Raw genomic sequence first — 22384 nt, 5'->3', positions numbered from 1 at the left:
TTTCACCACTGGAATTCATGTTAGTCTGATCACCATCTTGTTTTTCTGGCCCTCGGGTCAAATTCTACCCTGATATAGGTATACTGACTTCTACCACTGAGGTTACCTCTGTTGTTGAAGCCCTATGAATGCACCTAAGGGCAAAACTGGCCATTTATTCATCTAAACAATGTAGTGTAACACTACTGTATTTGCTATGTTGGCCCTTGTGAAACTATGTGTTCAGTTTCACCTTGTAATAAAATTTGCATGTATATTACATAAAATAATCTGTGTTAAAAACACTATTTAGGTTTCATAGACAAGCATACAAATACCGCTATGGCAGTTGCTGCTGCTGTAGCTTTAATTCTGATCCTTTGTGTGTCTAGCTTGTGCACTGGTTCTGTGGAAGAAATAATATGTGAGCATGTAATTGAAGACTGTATTGTGATACACAGGTATAAAGGGGGGGTGAGGACTGAATTAAACTTTCATGAGCAACTGAAAATCTGACATTTCTAAAATTTTGGGTGCTTGTGTTTGCAATGTAAATAACATTTGAGGGGTTCCTTTTTTCAAATGTAATTGCCCAATTATTTTAAAGGAAAAAGGTAAATACAGATTCTATTGTGTGCATCTATAATAAGCTCCTCATCATGCATCATCAGCAAAGTTTCAAACCTTAGCATAACAGCACAGACTTCCCGCACTTGAGCTATAGAACTAAGTGGCAGCAAGAGGAGGCTGTTATCCTCGAGAAGGGGGCAGAGGGATAGATAGCTGGGTATATGTCCTGGAATCTGAGGGGGCAGTAGTTGGCTAGGAGGAATCCAGTTTGGCTTTGTCAACTCTCTCTTCTTGCCATGCCTACCGTAGGTGATGCCACAAGGTGCTGCCACCAGAATTGGAGGGAGAAGGCAATGGGCTGCTGGGGCCATGTTCTGCAACTGATAGGTAGTGTCTGGGGTGGGGAGATTGGCCTGGCTCCTTCTTTCTCCAGCTCCACAGAAGTTGGGGGATTCCTGCCCCAAATAATGCACCCAAAAGGGTGCATGGACTTCTGGAACCTTATGCTGAAGAGAATTTCATAGGACAAATAAGAGGGATAGCCCACTGCTAACAATTGAAGGCCTGCTGTAAACAATGGAAGTGTGAAAACTTCTCAGAGAAAAGGCTGCAAGAATGTCTCATAATGAAAGCGTAAAGCAACCTATCTAGAGAGGTCACTACCAGCTCCCTATAGAATATATGATGAAGAAAAAAGCTAATAATCTGAAAAAGAAAAGAGAAAGAAAGAAAGAAAGAAAGAAAGAAAGAAAGAAGAAAGAAAGAAAGAAAGAAAGAAAGAAAAAGATTATTCAAAGTTAATAGAGGAGCACAGGAAGTAACACACTTTCAGCTGATAACTGAAGTTGTATTAATAACTACCCATGCACAACTTTGGAAACGTATTCTAAACTTTCCCAGCATGATTTTTGTAACAAACCTGGGAAGTGCCATTAGCCAACATAAATGAATGTGTGACTTCTAAGAAACTGAACCCTGAGATATTTTTTAAGGTTTCTACAAAGTCACCTTCAAATTTGCCCAGCAAGAAATGTTCAGCATTCAATTCATTAACCAATTTACTTTGTTCTTCCGTCACATTTCTCGGCTGAAAGTCCAACAGGAGTTGATAAAAAGATGATAATTTATGAGACAGTGGGTCAAATTCATCCCGTAGTATAAATTAATTGAAGGCAGTTCAGTTGCATCAGAGGATGTTTTCTCCACACTATTTTTAACACAAATCTGACAAAATTGTGAAAGATGCTGTTTTATAACATTTTGTATAAAATATATAGTGCCTCCAAGGAGCACTGACACTCTCCAGAGCACCAAACAAAAGTAAAAATGAATGGCCAGGCCTTAAGAAAAGGTATGCTTTAAACAGCAGACAGAAACTTTCATTTTCCATTTATTTCAACCTTCCATCTAACCATTCCTTCATCTTTCTCAAATTTGTGCAAGAAAGTTGCATTAAACAAAAAAAACCCAACAAAATGCTACAAATTCCTGTACACTTGTGCTCTTGGGTAGACCACCTTGATGGATCATTTAGGATGTTTAGCTTTCAAACTCCTTGTGGCTTTCTTGTCTTCCAAACCATTTTTATTGCCTTTCTTATACGGTTCAATAGTCTTGGTTTCTCTCTCTCATAAAACTGCTGCAGGCCACAGTGCACATGCTGTCAGAACTTTTACTTTTTGAGAATGTTGGTAATTTATTTTTCTAGTTCTTAAAGCAACGAGTGGTACCATGTGATTTGGTAGGATTGCTTTCTTCACAAGACCATTCTGCAAGTCTTTCTTAGATATACATACAACCTACAGGGCCAGATACAAATCCCCCTGAAGTCCAGTAGAAAAACTCCTGTTGATGTCACTGGGCTTTACATCAGGCCCTGAAAGAGCAGATTATTTTTTTAAAGATAAAATAAAATGCACTTACTGCGGGCTAAGTCAGGCTACTTTCATGCTGCCCATAGTAATGGCTGGTGCGCAGGCACACCATCCCAGAAAGACAATTGGGAGACACCATTACTCAGTTATATAGCTTGGGGCTTCCCTACTGTGTTGATGGGTGGGGCATGTGTACATGGTGAGTCGGTGGCAGAGCCATGCAACCCCCACCCAGTTGCTCCTGGGGGTGCTTCTGGTGTGCAGTCCTAGGATTCCTGCAAGCACAGAGTTGTAATCCAGGTAGCCCTTAAGTAGTGATGCTAAGTGGGAGGGGAAACCTTAGTTCTTCTTTCACAACCATTTAAGAGCCAGGCATAATCAAGAACATAAGAATGGTCATACTGGGTCAGAACAATGGTCCATCTAACCCAGTATCCTATCTTTGGACAGTGGCCAACGCCAGATGCTTCAGAGGGAATGAACAGAACAGGACAATTATCAAGTGATCCATCCCCTGTCATCCAGTCCCAGCATCTAGCAGTCAGAGGCTTAGGGACACCCAGAGCATATTGTTACATCCTTCACTATTGTAGCTAATAGCCATTGATGGACCTGTCCTCCATGAATTTATCTAATTCTTCAACTATCAGAACCTGCTGAACTTATTTTCCATCTGGTGTAGGCACCAAAGGGAATGGGAACTGCCATTGCTGACCTAATACGAGACATATTAAGTGCATTTGCATAATAAGTGTAGGGCTCTCCTGCTTCAGCCATCATCCACATGGTCAATCTTGTTCCTGGAAAGCAGAGCTATCATCAAAACAGAGAGCAACTATACTTCATACTATGAAAACACAGCACCAAAGACTTCTTGGGGGGTACATTAGAAGAGAGGGGGACAATTCATCTCTGGTGCAGTTCAGTCAATGTCAGTGGAATACCGGGTCTCAGTTCTGCTTGATTTCATACTATGGATTTCTTTTAGCTCCACTGCTCAGAATTGGATACAGCTGGTCTGCATAGTCTTGTGTGACAGCCTTGTATATGCAGTGAACTATATGAATCCAATGACAGCCTTGTATATGCAGTGAACTGTATGAATCCCATCAAAAATTGAAGTTTGGAAGCAATTCACCATTTGCATGCCTGAAAGAGAAAACAGATCTATTTGACCTCACCAAAATTAATGGTTATCTTCTAAGTTTGTCTCATTCTAGTTTCAGATTTTCATGGGCAGGCTATCAGTTGTAAATTACTTGAGCACTTGGGTTTGACAATGACTGAGCTTTCCCTTTTAGTTGAAATTCACAATTAGTACTGAGCAGACTGCTGATCCAACACCCATGATGATTCTCTGTGTATATTCTGGTTGCTTAAAATAACAAAATCATCTTCACTACAGTCCCCCTTTTCTCCTGGGTGAAGGAAGATGTTGGATTTTATTTCCAGCAACCAAATTACTTTGAATGTATTACTTGGGAATGATACAGCAGTGAAAAACTCTTGCTGACTCAAGACATTCTGACGAAATAGGAGAGAGAAAGGGGTTATAAAAATGCAACAAAACAGAATGTGTGATTTAGTCTATATAATTTGTTTTCTCCATTTGTTTGACACAGTATATTGCCATATACTAAATTCTAGTTATTAACAATGAATAAAATGTCAGAGAGGATATTTTGCCTACAGTTAATGTCTTTAAAAAATTCCGAAGTTGAGTCTGGAGGACAAAAATAGTTTGCTAAAGATCTTTACAGAGGATAAAGCTAGTATCTTGGCTATGAAAGTTAAGCCAATGACACATACTCAGGTGCACCAAATTAAAAGTCACATTCCAGAGAGAAAGCCAGTTTTGTGTTTTAAGATTTACAAACTAATTGCTTGAAAAGGCCATTAAAAAGTCACAGTGTGGTTGTAAGACTACAGTATACACACAGTTTGCTATTTTAAAATTATAATTCAAATAATTATAATTAAGTTATACATAATAATTATAGGTTTCAGAGTAGCAGCCGTGTTAGTCTGTGTAATTATATTGTCAGTTGTAAATTTTGTCCATGGGGATTTTTTTAATGAATTTCTATAATCAGAAAAATATTAGTGAATTAAAAAGAGGTTCAGATAAGAGCAACAAGAATAGTCAGAGGGCTGTGACTGATTCATAAAGAAGGATTAAGGGAGTTAATATGTATAATTTAGCAAACAGCTGACTAAGTGGCAACGTAACAGCCTGATATCTGAAGACTTCATGGTGGCACATATGGGTAAAAGTAAGAGTAATGGAAAACTTAGACTAAATATATGGAGGAAAGTCCTGCCAATGATGGACTGTTCTCTGAAGGGAAGTAGAGAAATTTCCATAACTTCAGAGTTTTGAAACTAGATGAGACAAAGCATTAGAAAATGTACTCTAGGGAGTAATCCTGCATTGGAAGATGGATGGATTGCATGAATGTATTGGCTTTTTCCCTCTGTAATTTATAAATTTAAGTCACAGCATTTTTGTTTTAGAATTAAATTGGCAAGGGGGACCAAAGTCCTCAATTTTATCACCATCATGTGGGTAATCAGATCTCATACTGACCAAAACGGAAGTCAAGAAAATATCCCTCACCACTTTCAATTATAATACTGCACAATTGGCTTGGAGATTTATGGCAGATTTTCACCTTCCTTTGAAGCATCAGATATGGGTCATTGCCAGAGGCAGATTTCTCATGTGGGGCTGAAGGCCTGATGTAGTATAACTAATCCTATGTTCCTTTTAAACAATGATCCAAACCCTGCTGAAGTCAATGGTAGCCTTTCTATTGACTTCAATGGGCTCTTGATCATCTCATAATGAAATAAAACCCAAACCAATGCCCAAGGATCAGGAAAGCCCAAGAAGTTAGATCTGAACATTGTTTACTAAGAGGGGAATTAAAATAGTGAAGAAGTGAGCTGGGAAGACCTTGTAAGGGAAGTAAAAGCTAAACTGCATGTTCCCTCTCTCATGCAGCTCATTCTTGGGAACAATATGCTGGGGATCTGCTAGAAATTGGAGGGGGGGTAGAAGGTGGGACAGTTTGCAAGATTGCCAAGCAAAGAGGCAAATATATGCCCTGATCCCCTAAAGAAAGGAATAAATCCCTCACCAGTTTTATCATGGAAGTTAGCAGATTGGAATGAAGAAGCTAGTGGCAGTAATAGCACAAGCCAGTGGTGCTTCCATAGGTAGGGCAGCTCTATGTGTCTGGTCAGAGATCTTTGAGGTCAGGTCCTGAGTAGCCTATGAATCCCCTCCCAATTTTCCTTCTGCTAGGCCACTATTCCAAATTTAAAAAAAGGAGGTTGTGCAGGAGATGAGGCAAAAACAAAGAAAGTTTTTCCCCTCCTAAATAACTTTCCCCTTCCACTGTTTTTATGTCAAAAAGGAAGGATCTGGGACAAAGTTGGGAAAACTAATAATAATGTATGCTACAGACACATATAATTATAATACAGATCTACACTAATACAATTTTATACAGTATATAATTTTATGCTCCTGGCATTCAAAGCTTGTAAAACCTAGGACTGCTTTAGGCTGCACACAAACAGGAATGTGCTGGAAATGCATATGAAAAAAACCACCAATCGTATTTAAAGTGGGGAAAAGAACCATACATCTGATATCTGATTGTTTGCAGTAGATCATTTATTTCTCTTTCCGATTCAAGGACTGAAAGTATTAACAGCTGGGTGTCAAAAAAAGACATGTTCCTGGCTTTTTGCCTCGACAGCCAGTTTAAATTCAACTCTGGCCAGTATTAAGGAAAGAAGTTTAGTGCTCTCAATTCCCTTTCTGAGAGACTATTGTTCCCATCACAGCAAGATCTCACATTTAGCACAGTTGAACAAAGTTATTAGTGGTTTTTCCTTTAAAATGATAGGACTAAATAAGCTTACAGAGAGAAAAAAAATTCTCATTTCAACAGAAGATCATCTTCTCAGACTAGCAATGATTTTCAGTGGGCAGAGTCTTACAGAAAAGTCCTGTTTTACATTCACTGACAGTCTAGTTAGCTGAGCACTTTAAAGAAAACCAGCCCCCAGAATGTTGGTTAAGCTAATCCCCAAACCACTGAAAATAAAACATCAAGAATAATGTAATGAACTTGGATAGTGTGTATATATCCTATTGCCCTCTACTGGATAGAATCAGAACGATTCAACTATGGGTCATAGGTCCTGTCCTGCTAACAGCTAACAGAGATTTTTTCTTTAGTTTCAGTGGCATGGGGGCTTGTGCTCACTGAAGAGGATCTGAGTTTTGTAAGTGATGCTACCTTAAAGCTATCGTGTGCATCATGTCATGAAATCCTAGATGGCCAAAGATTTGTTATGATACAATCTAAGATATATAAGATGTACAGTTATCCTATACGATAAGTACGATGAATGAGTTCAGTAATTTACTTTTCCCCTTCAAGAGGATTTAGACTTTGACAAGCAAAATTCTGATTTTCATACAGTTCCACCAGATCTACTAAATGAGGTAAGACAAAGCCAAATGGAGGATATACCTCACATTTACTATCCCTATGCCAAGCTAATTTGCACACAGCCTGTCCTACAGAAAGTGAACATCAGCAAAAATGACCAGTCTGTACTTGTCACATGTGAAAGCAAGTTTTGCTAGGTGTTTCCTCACAGAATCTGAAAAAATATATATGAATTATTAGTTCTACACTCCTGTAAATATGCATAATACAGATGAACACAATATGACAAGGTCTCTTCCCCCAAAAAGTTTACTATCAAGGTGAAACTTACTACAATAGACAACTTGCTGACCTGAGTGACTCTGTATAACCAGGAAAAGATTTACTAAATATGGCATGGAAACAATGGCTTCCTTCGTATAGGGTGGTACCTAACACTGAGGATTTCATACTTAATGATATTGCATTTGCTGCTTCCAATGATTTTTCCATATCTCATCCACATCTTCTGTATAATTTTTTGTGGATGGTTCAACAGATGCAATTCTGAATTACTCTGATTTTGCTCCTTTAAATTAGGTCCTTAAGGGTAGATAATGTCCTTTATGGAGGAAGAGAATGCTTGAGCTGGACATTTTGTCAGATATTTTAGTTGTACTATGGCTGCTGAACTTCTACCAGATTACACCCATTGATTTTTGCAGGATAAAATATGTGATGAGTTGGTTGCTTATGAAGATATAATACTACAGGTCCCACATATGAAGAAGGATGGTTTTATGATGAAAGCACAGGGTTGGGAGTAAGCAGATATGTGTTTTATTTCTGACTTTGCTGAAGACATGGGACAGATCCTGCTTTCACTTAGGGCCTGATCCAAAGCCCACTGAAGTCAATGGAAATATCCCCATTATCTTTAGTGTGGGAATTGGATCAGGTTGTTACCACTGGTCTTGCACTAATGTACTTCAATTCTTCTGCTTTCAGCTGAGTTAGAGTATTACAATTTATATGCACATAAGAGGAGCAAAACCAGGCCATTTATATGTGACCTTGAGTCATAAGCAAGAGTTTTAAGCATAGAAAATGTAATAGGAGGGAGAAAGAACACACATGAGTATCGGAAGTCCAGTCACATAATAATAAGACTTAAATTGTAGTAACACAAGGAAACAACATTATACACCATTATATTAAAACAGAAGCTCATTTTGGTTCATGGAAAAAATAACTGATACATTAATCTACAGGAGGATGAAGGAACTGAAGTTTAGATACAGGAACTGACATCCATGAGAGCAGCTCTATTATAGCTCTATTACAGCTCATCACTTTTTCTCATATCATGGGATGGCTCTGGTTCAAAGTAGCATTCTGTAATGTTGGATGGACAAAAGTGTCTTGGGGAGAGGATTTCCCCACTGTCTTGTGCTATAGAGTTTAGCACAAGTTAGCAATGAATGTAAAAGTTTGTAATTTGCTGCCGAAGAGCCAAATCCTGCAGTGTTCACTACAGCTAAACTAGCAGTATTCTGGCATGGCTTTAAGTCATGTACACCAGACTGACCAATACTTAGGAAGGAAGTTAGGCTGCTCTGTGGTAGGAACCTGTTTAATCTAATATGTGTCTGGGAGCTCATATAAATGAGCTCACATCTCCTTCACTGACTTGTGAAGGCTCCTGATCCTTCTCTTTTCTGTTCAAGGACTGCAGAGAATACTGTTGTTTGGTGGCAGAAATAGCATCCACAGAAAGGGAGGGAGAGTTAATCTTGGTGGGGTGGAGAATGTGAGAGTTGACGGAGGTTCTGCTGTTCTCCCCTACTTACCTTTTCCTGCGGTATGGAGTTATTTTCCTTCTGGGTGGACTACCATCCCTGGCTGACAGCTCCATTTCACAGATGCCAGCTGGCTCTGGTGTTGGTAGTGATGGGGCCGGGCTCTTACTCAGTCTTCCTCTTCCTTCCCCACACCAGCACAGTCTGGAAATCTGCCCTCATGGAAGGTGAAAAGGCTAGGTAGCTAAAGGGCAGTTCCAGGGTTATGGCTGAGGGCCCCTCCTCTGTCAGAACTGCATTACTGTCCCATGCATCAATGGCTGCACTAGGATTTGGCAAGATGAGATTCCAGTGGGAGTTTTCCCTGCCTAAGAGCAGATTTGGCCCTATAAAAATATTTACTCCAATGCATAGCTAGTGAAACTAATTTAGGAGCAAAGAGAAATTAAGTCATTAGGACTGTGGAAATAGTGTGCCAGACGTTTTCAACTATTAGCAAATAGCTTAAATCTAGTCATAATATTTGACGTTATTTAATTCTAGCCTCTATTTTTGTAACTTGTTTTTGATGAACCAGATTTTCAAAAATCTTTGCATAAGCTGTTATTTGGGTTAATATATATACATACTCCCCTTTGTAATTATAATTGTTGGAATGTATTCCATCTTCTCATCGCTGCTTAGTACAGTTTACACGATGATTACGTAATTATTTACCTTTCACCTTATTTTCTTCCTATGTTTCATGATGCTAAATAGCAGCCAAAGTACAGAATGTGTTGCCTTTTATTAGAGCAATAAAAGAAACAAGCTCTGGGACCAGAAAGGTCACTCAGCTTAAGTACTGACAGGTTTAACAGCAAGGCTAATTTATATAAGACTGGCTATGTTGACCTAATTAATATGATTTACATAGTAGATACAATAAGCGAGAGGCTTTATTTTCACTTTATAAGAGGGTGGCTACATCAAAAGCTGCTGCCGAAAGATGTTAAGATATTCTCACTATTCTCTGGGCAAAGTGGACCAAAATGGAAATCTGTGTAAGCAGGGTCTGAACGAATGCTGCCCTGACAGCTAACTGGGCGGGGGAGAGACTTTGGGTGTGTTTATGTAAATACAAAAAGAAAAGGAGTACTTGTGGCACCTTAGAGACTAACAAATTTATTAGAGCATAAGCTTTCGTGAGCTACAGCTCACTTCATCGGATGCATTTGGTGGAAAAAAACAGAGGAGAGATTTATATACACACACACAGAGAACATGAAACAATGGGTTTATCATACACACTGTAAGGAGAGTGATCACTTAAGATAAGCCATCACCAACAGCAGGGGGGGGGAAGGAGGAAAACCTTTCATGGTGACAAGCAGGTAGGCTAATTCCAGCAGTTAACAAGAATATCAGAGGAACAGTGGGGGGTGGGGTGGGAGGGAGAAATACCATGGGGAAATAGTTTTACTTTGTGTAATGACTCATCCATTCCCAGTCTCTATTCAAGCCTAAGTTAATTGTATCCAGTTTGCAAATTAATTCCAATTCAGCAGTCTCTCGTTGGAGTCTGTTTTTGAAGCTTTTTTGTTGAAGTATAGCCACTCTTAGGTCTGTGATCGAGTGACCAGAGAGATTGAAGTGTTCTCCAACTGGTTTTTGAATGTTATAATTCTTGACGTCTGATTTGTGTCCATTCATTCTTTTACGTAGAGACTGTCCAGTTTGGCCAATGTACATGGCAGAGGGGCATTGCTGGCACATGATGGCATATATCACATTGGCAGATGCGCAGGTGAACGAGCCTCTGATAGTGTGGCTGATGTGATTAGGCCCTATGATGGTATCCCCTGAATAGATATGTGGACAGAGTTGGCAACGGGCTTTGTTGCAAGGATAGGTTCCTGGGTTAGTGGTTCTGTTGTGTGGTGTGTGGTTGCTGGTGAGTATTTGCTTCAGATTGGGGGGCTGTCTGTAAGCAAGGACTGGTCTATCTCCCAAGATCTGAGAGAGCGATGGCTCGTCCTTCAGGATAGGTTGTAGATCCTTGATGATGCGTTGGAGAGGTTTTAGTTGGGGGCTGAAGGTGATGGCTAGTGGCGTTCTGTTGTTTTCTTTGTTGGGCCTGTCCTGTAGTAGGTGACTTCTGGGTACTCTTCTGGCTCTGTCAATCTGTTTCTTCACTTCAGCAGGTGGGTATTGTAGTTGTAGGAATGCATGATAGAGATCTTGTAGGTGTTTGTCTCTGTCTGAGGGGTTGGAGCAAATGCGGTTATATCGTAGCGCTTGGCTGTAGACAATGGATCGAGTGGTATGATCTGGATGAAAGCTAGAGGCATGTAGGTAGGAATAGCGGTCAGTAGGTTTCCGATATAGGGTGGTGTTTATGTGACCATCGCTTATTAGCACCGTAGTGTCCATGAAGTGGATCTCTTGTGTGGACTGGTCCAGGCTGAGGTTGATGGTGGGATGGAAATTGTTGAAATCCTGGTGGAATTCCTCAAGAGCTTCTTTTCCATGGGTCCAGATGATGAAGATGTCATCAATGTAGCGCAAGTAGAGTAGGGGCATTAGGGGACGAGAGCTGAGGAAGCGTTGTTCTAAGTCAGCCATAAAAATGTTGGCATACTGTGGGGCCATGCGGGTACCCATCGCAGTGCCGCTGATTTGAAGGTATACATTGTCACCAAATGTGAAATAGTTATGGGTCAGGACAAAGTCACAAAGTTCTGCCACCAGAAGTCACCTACTACAGGACAGGCCCAACAAAGAAAACAACAGAACGCCACTAGCCATCACTTTCAGCCCCCAACTAAAACCTCTCCAACGCATCATCAAGGATCTACAACCTATCCTGAAGGACGAGCCATCGCTCTCTCAGATCTTGGGAGATAGACCAGTCCTTGCTTACAGACAGCCCCCCAATCTGAAGCAAATACTCACCAGCAACCACACACCACACAACAGAACCACTAACCCAGGAACCTATCCTTGCAACAAAGCCCGTTGCCAACTCTGTCCACATATCTATTCAGGGGATACCATCATAGGGCCTAATCACATCAGCCACACTATCAGAGGCTCGTTCACCTGCGCATCTACCAATGTGATATATGCCATCATGTGCCAGCAATGCCCCTCTGCCATGTACATTGGCCAAACTGGACAGTCTCTACGTAAAAGAATGAATGGACACAAATCAGACGTCAAGAATTATAACATTCAAAAACCAGTTGGAGAACACTTCAATCTCTCTGGTCACTCGATCACAGACCTAAGAGTGGCTATACTTCAACAAAAAAGCTTCAAAAACAGACTCCAACGAGAGACTGCTGAATTGGAATTAATTTGCAAACTGGATACAATTAACTTAGGCTTGAATAGAGACTGGGAATGGATGAGTCATTACACAAAGTAAAACTATTTCCCCATGGTATTTCTCCCTCCCACCCCACCCCCCACTGTTCCTCTGATATTCTTGTTAACTGCTGGAATTAGCCTACCTGCTTGTCACCATGAAAGGTTTTCCTCCTTTCCCCCCCCTGCTGTTGGTGATGGCTTATCTTAAGTGATCACTCTCCTTACAGTGTGTATGATAAACCCATTGTTTCATGTTCTGTGTGTGTGTGTATATAAATCTCTCCGCTGTTTTTTCCACCAAATGCATCCGATGAAGTGAGCTGTAGCTCACGAAAGCTTATGCTCTAATAAATTTGTTAGTCTCTAAGGTGCCACAAGTACTCCTTTTCTTTTTGTTCCAGTACTTAATTATCCTTATAGTTAGAAATATCTTAACAATATATAACCTAAATCTCCCTTGCTGTAAACTAACCTTATTACTTATTGTCTTGCCCTTTGTGGACAGGTAGAACAATTAATCACTGTCCTTTTACAAACATCCCCTTCAAACATATTTGAAGTCTTATCATGTCCCCTTTCAGCCTTCTCTTCTCTAGACTAAACATGTCCATTTCTTTCAACCTTTCCTCAGAGGTAATGATTTCTAAAATACTTACCATTTTTGTTGATGTCCTGTTTAACTGGACCATTTTAATCCCCAATCCTGCAAAGACCTCAGGTGTACTTAACCTTACTCATGTAAGTAGTCCCATTGAAATCTACGCACATACATAAAGTTAAATATACATGCAAGTCTTTGCAAGATTGGGACCTAAATGTCTACCATTTTTCATACTTTTTTTTAACAGAAGGTCAGTGGTGATTCTTATGAATAATAATAAAGAACCACTCTATCATATCTGTGTATGTCTAAGCTATTTTTTTCTAACTTGGCTTTTGTTTTGCACATTCGACAGGCTTTGAGTCAGATAGCTGTAAAGCAAATTACAACCAAAATGGTGAAATGAAGGAATTGAAAGCAAAGCATTACTGGACCATATGGAACAAAATGGATTCAGTTTATGGGAAATTGCTTCAGTGTGGGTATGCATTGGAATTTAGAGGTTTTATATGCCTGATAGGAAGGACGCTTGAAATTCAGCCAGTCCTTTATGTCATTTTTCTAGCAAAGTGAGTTTTCATGTTTCTCAAAAAGTCAGTTTAACCTGTCATCTCTGAACAGTATGTTGTTTGTGTCCTGGTATGAAAGCATTGGTGTATAATTTATTATGTAGATTCTACTATCTTGAATAATTCTTGCAACATCATTAATATTGGCTTTTTCATAAATGGATCGCAATGTGAGACTAATGGAGATACCCACTCTTGTTCTCCTCTCGCTCCAACATAACTCCACTGATGTCAATAAAATTACACCTGATTTACGCTAGTGTTAGTGAGAGAGTCAGACCTAGAACTTTTAGTGTAAGTGCAGTGTATGCGCTATAGTGTGAAAGACTTGCACGAGAGCTCTATGATCATTACTATTCAGGCTGGTGCATTTATGGCCCCCCTGGATTTTTAAGCAGACAGACTGCAGAGGCTCACTGAAAATAAATGAAGCTGTTCGCCAGAGCCTCGCGAACCAGCTGAGCGGCAGCGAACCAGCTGAGCAGCGGGGACAGCAGAGCAGCTCACAGCAGGAGTTTGCCTGGGAGTTCGCCTGGAGTGAGCCCAGTGAGGCTTACATCTTGCCAACGTCTCTGAGGAAGCTCATAGTAGGTAGGTGATATGGAAGGGGGGGGTTCAGCTGTTGTGACCTGCACTGGATGTGCCATGTTTGTCTTTCTTCCACAGGACAGAAGCGACTTTGTCTGTACAAAGTGCAAGCTGGTCTCCATATTGGAAGAGAAGATTGAAGGTCTGGAGCAACAGGTAACGACCCTGCGTTGTATACAAGAGACTGAGGATTTTCTGGACCAAACTCAGGATAGGCTTCTAGGGGCACAAAGCTCTAAAGATATAGAGCAGGTTGCACAGAGGTGCCAAGAGGCCAGTGAAGAAGCTTGGCAACATGTGACCTCCAGAAGAGGTAAGCGGAATGTCCGGGTTCCAGTAACACAGACACAGGTAACTAACCGCTTTCATGTTCTCTCCACAGGTACCATTGCGGAGAGTGGACCAGATGATATGTCTGGGGGGAGAAAGCAGAAGGAGACTCCGCTGGTTGGGAGGCATGAGATGCGATGTCCTGAGGTTGGGGGTTCCACGACCACCACTCCCAAGAGGAGAAGGCGGGTGGTGGTGGTCGGGGACTCTCTCCTCCGGGGGACTGAGTCATCTATCTGCCGCCCTGACCGGGAAAACCGAGAAGTCTGCTGCTTGCCAGGGGCTAAGATTCGTGATGTGACGGAGAGACTGCCGAGACTCATCAAGCCCTCGGATCGCTACCCCTTCCTGCTTCTCCACGTGGGCACCAATGATACTGCCAAGAATGACCTTGAGCGGATCACTGCGGACTACGTGGCTCTGGGAAGAAGGATAAAGGAGTTGGAGGCGCAAGTGGTGTTCTCGTCCATCCTCCCCGTGGAAGGAAAAGGCCTGGGTAGGGACCGTCGAATCGTGGAGGTCAACGAATGGCTACGCAGGTGGTGTCGGAGAGAAGGCTTTGGATTCTTTGACCATGGGATGGTGTTCCATGAAGGAGGAGTGCTGGGCAGAGACGGGCTCCATCTTACGAAGAGAGGGAAGAACATCTTTGCCAGCAGGCTGGCTAACCTAGTGAGGAGGGCTTTAAACTAGGTTCACCGGGGGAAGGAGACCAAAGCCCTGAGGTAAGTGGGAAAGCGGGATACCGGGAGGAAGCACAGGCAGGAAGGTCTGTGAGGGGAGGGCTCCTGCCTCATACTGGGAATGAGGGGCGATCAACAGGTTATCTCAAGTGCTTATATACAAATGCACAAAGCCTTGGAAACAAGCAGGGAGAACTGGAGGTCCTGGTGATGTCAAGGAATTATGACGTGATTGGAATAACAGAGACTTGGTGGGATAACTCACATGACTGGAGTACAGTCATGGATGGTTATAAACTGTTCAGGAAGGACAGGCAGGGCAGAAAAGGTGGGGGAGTAGCACTGTATGTAAGGGAGCAGTATGACTGCTCAGAGCTCCGGTACGAAACTGTGGAAAAACCTGAGTGTCTCTGGATTAAGTTTAGAAGTGTGTGCAACAAGAGTGATGTCATGGTGGGAGTCTGCTATAGACCACCGGACCAGGGGGATGAGGTGGATGAGGCTTTCTTCCGGCAACTCACGGAAGCTACTAGATCGCATGCCCTGATTCTCATGGGTGACTTTAATTTTCCTGATATCTGCTGGGAGAGCAATACAGCGGTGCATAGACAATCCAGGAAGTTTTTGGAAAGCGTAGGGGACAATTTCCTGGTGCAAGTGCTAGGGGAACCAACTAGGGGGAGCGCTTTTCTTGACCTGCTGCTCACAAACCGGGTAGAATTAGTGGGGGAAGCAAAAGTGGATGGGAATCTGGGAGGCAGTGACCATGAGTTGGTTGAGTTCAGGATCCTGACGCAGGGAAGAAAGGTAAGCAGCAGGATACGGACCCTGGACTTCAGGAAAGCAGACTTTGACTCCCTCAGGGAACAGATGGCCAGGATCCCCTGGGGGACTAACATGAAAGGGAAGGGAGTCCAGGAGAGCTGGCTGTATTTCAAGGAATCCCTGTTGAGGTTACAGGGACAAACCATCCCGATGAGTCGAAAGAATAGTAAATATGGCAGGCGACCAGCTTGGCTTAATGGCGAAATCCTAGCGGATCTTAAACATAAAAAAGAAGCTTACAAGAAGTGGAAGGTTGGACATATGACCAGGGAAGAGTATAAAAATATTGCTCGGGCATGTAGGAAAGATATCAGGAGGGCCAAATCGCACCTGGAGCTGCAGCTAGCAAGAGATGTCAAGAGTAACAAGAAGGGTTTCTTCAGGTATGTTGGCAACAAGAAGAAAGCCAAGGAAAGTGTGGGCCCCTTACTGAATGAGGGAGGCAAGCTAGTGACAGAGGATGTGGAAAAAGCTAATGTACTCAATGCTTTTTTTGCCTCTGTTTTCACTAACAAGGTCAGCTCCCAGACTGCTGTGCTGGGCATCACAAAATGGGGAAGAGATGGCCAGCCCTCTGTAGAGATAGAGGTGGTTAGGGACTATTTAGAAAAGCTGGACGTGCACAAGTCCATGGGGCCGGACGAATTGCATCCGAGAGTGCTGAAGGAATTGGCGGCTGTGATTGCAGAGCCCTTGGCCATTATCTTTGAAAACTCGTGGCGAACGGGGGAAGTCCCGGATGACTGGAAAAAGGCTAATGTAGTGCCCATCTTTAAAAAAGGGAAGAAGGAGGATCCTGGGAACTACAGGCCAGTCAGCCTCACCTCAGTCCCTGGAAAAATCATGGAGCAGGTCCTCAAAGAATCAATCCTGAAGCACTTAGAGGAGAGGAAAGTGATCAGGAACAGTCAGCATGGATTCACCAAGGGAAGGTCATGCCTGACTAATCTAATCGCCTTTTATGATGAGATTACTGGTTCTGTGGATGAAGGGAAAGCAGTGGATGTATTGTTTCTTGACTTTAGCAAAGCTTTTGACACGGTCTCCCACAGCATTCTTGTCAGCAAGTTAAGGAAGTATGGGCTGGATGAATGCACTCTAAGGTGGGTAGAAAGCTGGCTAGATTGTCGGGCTCAACGGGTAGTGATCAATGGCTCCATGTCTAGTTGGCAGCCGGTGTCAAGTGGAGTGCCCCAGGGGTCGGTCCTGGGGCCCGTTTTGTTCAACATCTTCATAAATGATCTGGAGGATGGTGTGGATTGCACTCTCAGCAAATTTGCGGATGATACTAAACTGGGAGGAGTGGTAGATACGCTGGAGGGGAGGGATAGGATACAGAAGGACCTAGACAAATTGGAGGATTGGGCCAAAAGAAATCTAATGAGGTTCAATAAGGATAAGTGCAGGGTCCTGCACTTAGGATGGAAGAATCCAATGCACCGCTACAGACTAGGGACCGAATGGCTCGGCAGCAGTTCTGCGGAAAAGGACCTAGGGGTGACAGTGGACGAGAAGCTGGATATGAGTCAGCAGTGTGCCCTTGTTGCCAAGAAGGCCAATGGCATTTTGGGATGTATAAGTAGGGGCATAGCGAGCAGATCGAGGGACGTGATCGTTCCCCTCTATTCGACACTGGTGAGGCCTCATCTGGAGTACTGTGTCCAGTTTTGGGCCCCACACTACAAGAAGGATGTGGATAAATTGGAAAGAGTACAGCGAAGGGCAACAAAAATGATTGGGGGTCTAGAGCACATGACTTATGAGGAGAGGCTGAGGGAGCTGGGATTGTTTAGTCTGCAGAAGAGAAGAATGAGGGGGGATTTGATAGCTGCTTTCAGCTACCTGAAAGGGGGTTTCAAAGAGGATGGCTCTAGACTGTTCTCAATGGTAGCAGATGACAGAACGAGGAGTAATGGTCTCAAGTTGCAATGGGGGAGGTTTAGATTGGATATTAGGAAAAACTTTTTCACTAAGAGGGTGGTGAAACACTGGAATGCGTTACCTAGGGAGGTGGTAGAATCTCCTTCCTTAGAGGTTTTTAAGGTCAGGCTTGACAAAGCCCTGGCTAGGACGATTTAACTGGGACTTGGTCCTGCTTTGAGCAGGGGGTTGGACTAGATGACCTTCTGGGGTCCCTTCCAACCCTGATATTCTATGATTCTATGATTCTAAGTGCTGATTGTTCCAGAAGAGCCTGACCAAATTAATTAATACTTAGGTGTGAAATGAACTTATGCCTTCTGTTTTCCCTAATACATCTCTTATGGTACTAATTTACTTTCAGTATACATTGGTACAGAATGGATGTGAGGAACATATGTGAGGCTGAGTTAAAACCTTCATTAGATAAGCATTGCCACATTTCTTGTAAGTTTTAGTAGCATAGCTCGTGCCTTAGCCTTAGTTTTTTAAAAAGTGTAACATACTGATACTTAAACATTGTTAGTGTCTTTCTAAATGAGGTATATTTGGATGATAACAAAGAGAAATTGGTACTTAGCAGTTATATTATAGCACAGTATTGTATCATTCCACAATCTTTTACAGTGTACATTTGAGTTTAAAATGAGTTGTTTGAAGGTTTTTGTTGAGGATGTGTTAAATGGAAATTGTGTGAGTGAATGTTATAGCTGCAATCTTGCATGCAGTGTAATACTATGTTGCTGGAGGGGCTTTATGTTTATGTGTGTGTTAAGCAGATTTTATGGCTATGGGTGTCTGTTGTGCATTGTTAGTATAAGAGAGCCACAAAATGAAGTTGAATGGTCCCGACACCCTTAGTATGAGCAAAAAGGCACTTAACCATAGAAAGTTCCAAAGTGCAATATAAATATTATAAACATTTTGGTCAGTGCTTTAAGACACAATCTGCATTTTGATGGGGTGTGGAAGTACCTCCTGGGACTCTGATTTAGCATAAGCTAGAATGAAAGCTCTTCTACATTTTGAAAGGGGCAGCATGTGCTTTTGCCTATGGGGGCCCAACTTTGGGCCTGATATAGAGGATTAGTCCTGCTCCAAATTACATCTACTATTTGGGTATTAGCTGAGACCAGCTAAAAGTACTCCTTTTCTTTTTGCGAATAGACTAACAGGGCTGCTACTCTGAAACCTGTCATTATGTAAATACAGTTTGCTCCTGTACAAATCCGCACAGACACACCCCTGGAGCCCCGACCTGGGGTATTCTATCTGCTACCCAAGATCCATAAACCTGGAAATCCTGGACGCCCCATCATCTCAGGCATTGGCACCCTGACAGCAGGATTGTCTGGCTATGTAGACTCCCTCCTCAGGCCCTTCGTTACCAGCACTCCCAGCTATCTTCGAGACACCACCGATTTCCTGAGGAAACTACAGTCCATTGGTGATCTTCCTAAAAACACCATCCTAGCCACTATGGATGTAGAAGCCCTCTACACCAACATTCCACACAAAGATGGACTACAAGCCGTCAGGAACAGTATCCCCGATACTGTCACGGCTAACCTGGTGGCAGAACTTTGTGACTTTGTCCTGACCCATAACTATTTCACATTTGGTGACAATGTATACCTTCAAATCAGCGGCACTGCGATGGGTACCCGCATGGCCCCACAGTATGCCAACATTTTTATGGCTGACTTAGAACAACGCTTCCTCAGCTCTCGTCCCCTAATGCCCCTACTCTACTTGCGCTACATTGATGACATCTTCATCATCTGGACCCATGGAAAAGAAGCTCTTGAGGAATTCCACCATGATTTCAACAATTTCCATCCCACCATCAACCTCAGCCTGGACCAGTCCACACAAGAGATCCACTTCCTGGACACTACGGTGCTAATAAGCGATGGTCACATAAACACCACCCTATATCGGAAACCTACTGACCGCTATTCCTACCTACATGCCTCTAGCTTTCATCCAGATCATACCACTCGATCCATTGTCTACAGCCAAGCGCTACGATATAACCGCATTTGCTCCAACCCCTCAGACAGAGACAAACACCTACAAGATCTCTATCATGCATTCCTACAACTACAATACCCACCTGCTGAAGTGAAGAAACAGATTGACAGAGCCAGAAGAGTACCCAGAAGTCACCTACTACAGGACAGGCCCAACAAAGAAACAACAGAACGCCACTAGCCATCACCTTCAGCCCCCAACTAAAACCTCTCCAACGCATCATCAAGGATCTACAACCTATCCTGAAGGACGAGCCATCGCTGTCTCAGATCTTGGGAGATAGACCAGTCCTTGCTTACAGACAGCCCCCCAATCTGAAGCAAATACTCACCAGCAACCACACACCACACAACAGAACCACTAACCAGGAAACCTATCCTGCAACAAAGCCCGTTGCCAACTCTGTCCACATATCTATTCAGGGGGATATCCCATCATAGGGCCTAATCACATCAGCCACACTATCAGAGGCTCGTTCACCTGCGCATTCTACCAATGTGATATATGCCATCATGTGCCAGCAATGCCCCCTCTGCCAGTACATTGGCCAAATGGACAGTCTCTACGTTAAAAGAATGATGGACACAAATCAGACGTCAAGAATTAAACATTCAAAACCCGTTGGAGAACACTTCAATCTCTCTGGTCACTCGATCACAGACTAAGAGTGGATATACTTCAACAAAAAGCTTCAAAAACAGACTCCAACGAGAGACTGACGGTTGAATTGGAATTAATTTGCAAACTGGATACAATTAACTTAGGCTTGAATAGAGATGGGAATGGATGAGTCATTAACCAAAGTAAAACTATTTCCCCATGGTATTTCTCCCCCCCACCCCCCCCCCCCACGTTCCTCTGATATTCTTGTTAACTGCTGGACTAGCCTACCTGCTTGTCACCATGGAAGGTTTTCCTCCTTTCCCCCCCCTGCTGGGGTGATGGCTTATCTTAAGTGATCACTCTCCTTACAGTGTGTATGATAAACCCATTGTTTCATGTTCTCTGTGTGTGTGTATATAAATCTCTCCTCTGTTTTTTCCACCAAATGCATCCGATGAAGTGAGCTGTAGCTCACGAAAGCTTATGCTCTAATAAATTTGTTAGTCTCTAAGGTGCCACAAGTACTCCTTTTCTTTTTGCGAATACAGACTAACAGGGCTGCTACTCTGAAAACTGTAAGGAGAGTGATCACTTAAGATAAGCCATCACCAGCAGCGGGAGGGGAAAGGAGGAAAACCTTTCATGGTGACAAGCAAGGTAGGCTAATTCCAGCAGTTAACAAGAATATCTTCAAGATACTAAATGAAAAGAGTCAAGTACATTTCAGCAGTATGCACAACTGCCCAGATCCTCAAAGGTATTTAGGTGCCTAACTCCCACTGAAATCAAATTTGGAGATTTGGGCCATGCTTCTTAAAACCAGAGGGTACTAATTAAAGTTACTGGACCTACAGCAATTTATATCAGCTGAGGTTCTTCACAGGATTTCTTCATCCCTTTAGTGAGCCCATCACCTTCCAAGGCAAGCACAGTGCTCAAGCAAGAAAACAGTACTGAGCAAAGAAGAGAAGACTCGAAGAGGAATAGAGAAAAAATATTCATTTACTTACAGAAATTTTAATCATACTTCACTCCTGTGTAGCCCCTCCCATCCAAGAATCCTGAGAGCTTTATAAACATTAAGCAACTAATGAAAAAGCTCACAACATCCATGTGTCCCCATTTTACAGACGTGGAAACCAAGGAATAGAGGAATTAAACCCACATCCTCAAAATTATTTATGCGCTGATGGAAATCAATACCTTTGAGGAACCGGACCTAAAAGTTTCGGCTAAAATCAAACAAGAAATCTGTAGGAGAGCCAGGAATAAACCTTGATCAGCTGACTCTCACTGCCGCACCTTAACCTCAAGATGATTCATACTTCTTGCCCCTAGAGCCAACGGTGCCATTGTTTTTGAGTGGCATAACCTAGTAATGTAGGTTGAGAGTTTCCAATAAATTATGTTATACCAAGCTTTCCATCTTCAATGCACTTTGCAAACATTAACTAGCAGGCAGCTCAGTTTCCATGGGGTTACTCTGCTGAGAGTGAGAACAAAAATGCCAATCAGAGCTGGCTGTGATAGTGACTTTTGTGATGTGCACATAAAATATCACATTAACCACTTCCTAGCTGATATGATACCCTCTCACAAACTCTCAAATTGGCAATCTTTTTTGGCTGTTCCTGCTTCAAGGTCAAGGACTGAGAGTTCATAGAAAATAAAAACTACCCTTTCATAGTCCATTTAAGTCAGGGTGGAAGCACATTTGTAAGGTAGTGGCAGGGAAGTTTGCACTGTTAGTTTCTATGCTATACTTGGCAGGTTTCAGAGTAGCAGCCGTGTTAGACTGTATCCGCAAAAAAAAAGTACTTGTGGCACCTTAGAGACTAACAAATTTATTAGAGCATAAGCTTTCATGAGCTACAGCATCCGTGAGCATCCAATGAAGTGAGCTGTAGCTCACGAAAGCTTATGCTCAAATAAATTTGTTAGTCTCTAAGGTGCCACAAGTACTCCTTTTTTTATGCTATACTTGTTCTGTAGCTAACAAGGGACTTCATTCTGCAGTGGTATACATGTGGCATTTTTATATTTACTTTTAAAAGTACTAAAAATAAAACATTGTTTTACTTCCCTTGTCAACATTCTGGTTTCGGCCTGAGAAATACTGTGCAAAGGGGTTAACTCTGCATCATAACATTGAGAATGCTAAGTGGGCAGGTGTACAAGGGAGTTAATGGACTTGATTTTCTCTTGTAGGC

This window comes from Dermochelys coriacea, chromosome 3 (assembly GCF_009764565.3).
Source record: "Dermochelys coriacea isolate rDerCor1 chromosome 3, rDerCor1.pri.v4, whole genome shotgun sequence".
Classification (NCBI taxonomy): domain Eukaryota; kingdom Metazoa; phylum Chordata; order Testudines; family Dermochelyidae; genus Dermochelys; species Dermochelys coriacea.
This window is presented reverse-complemented; position numbering follows the sequence as displayed.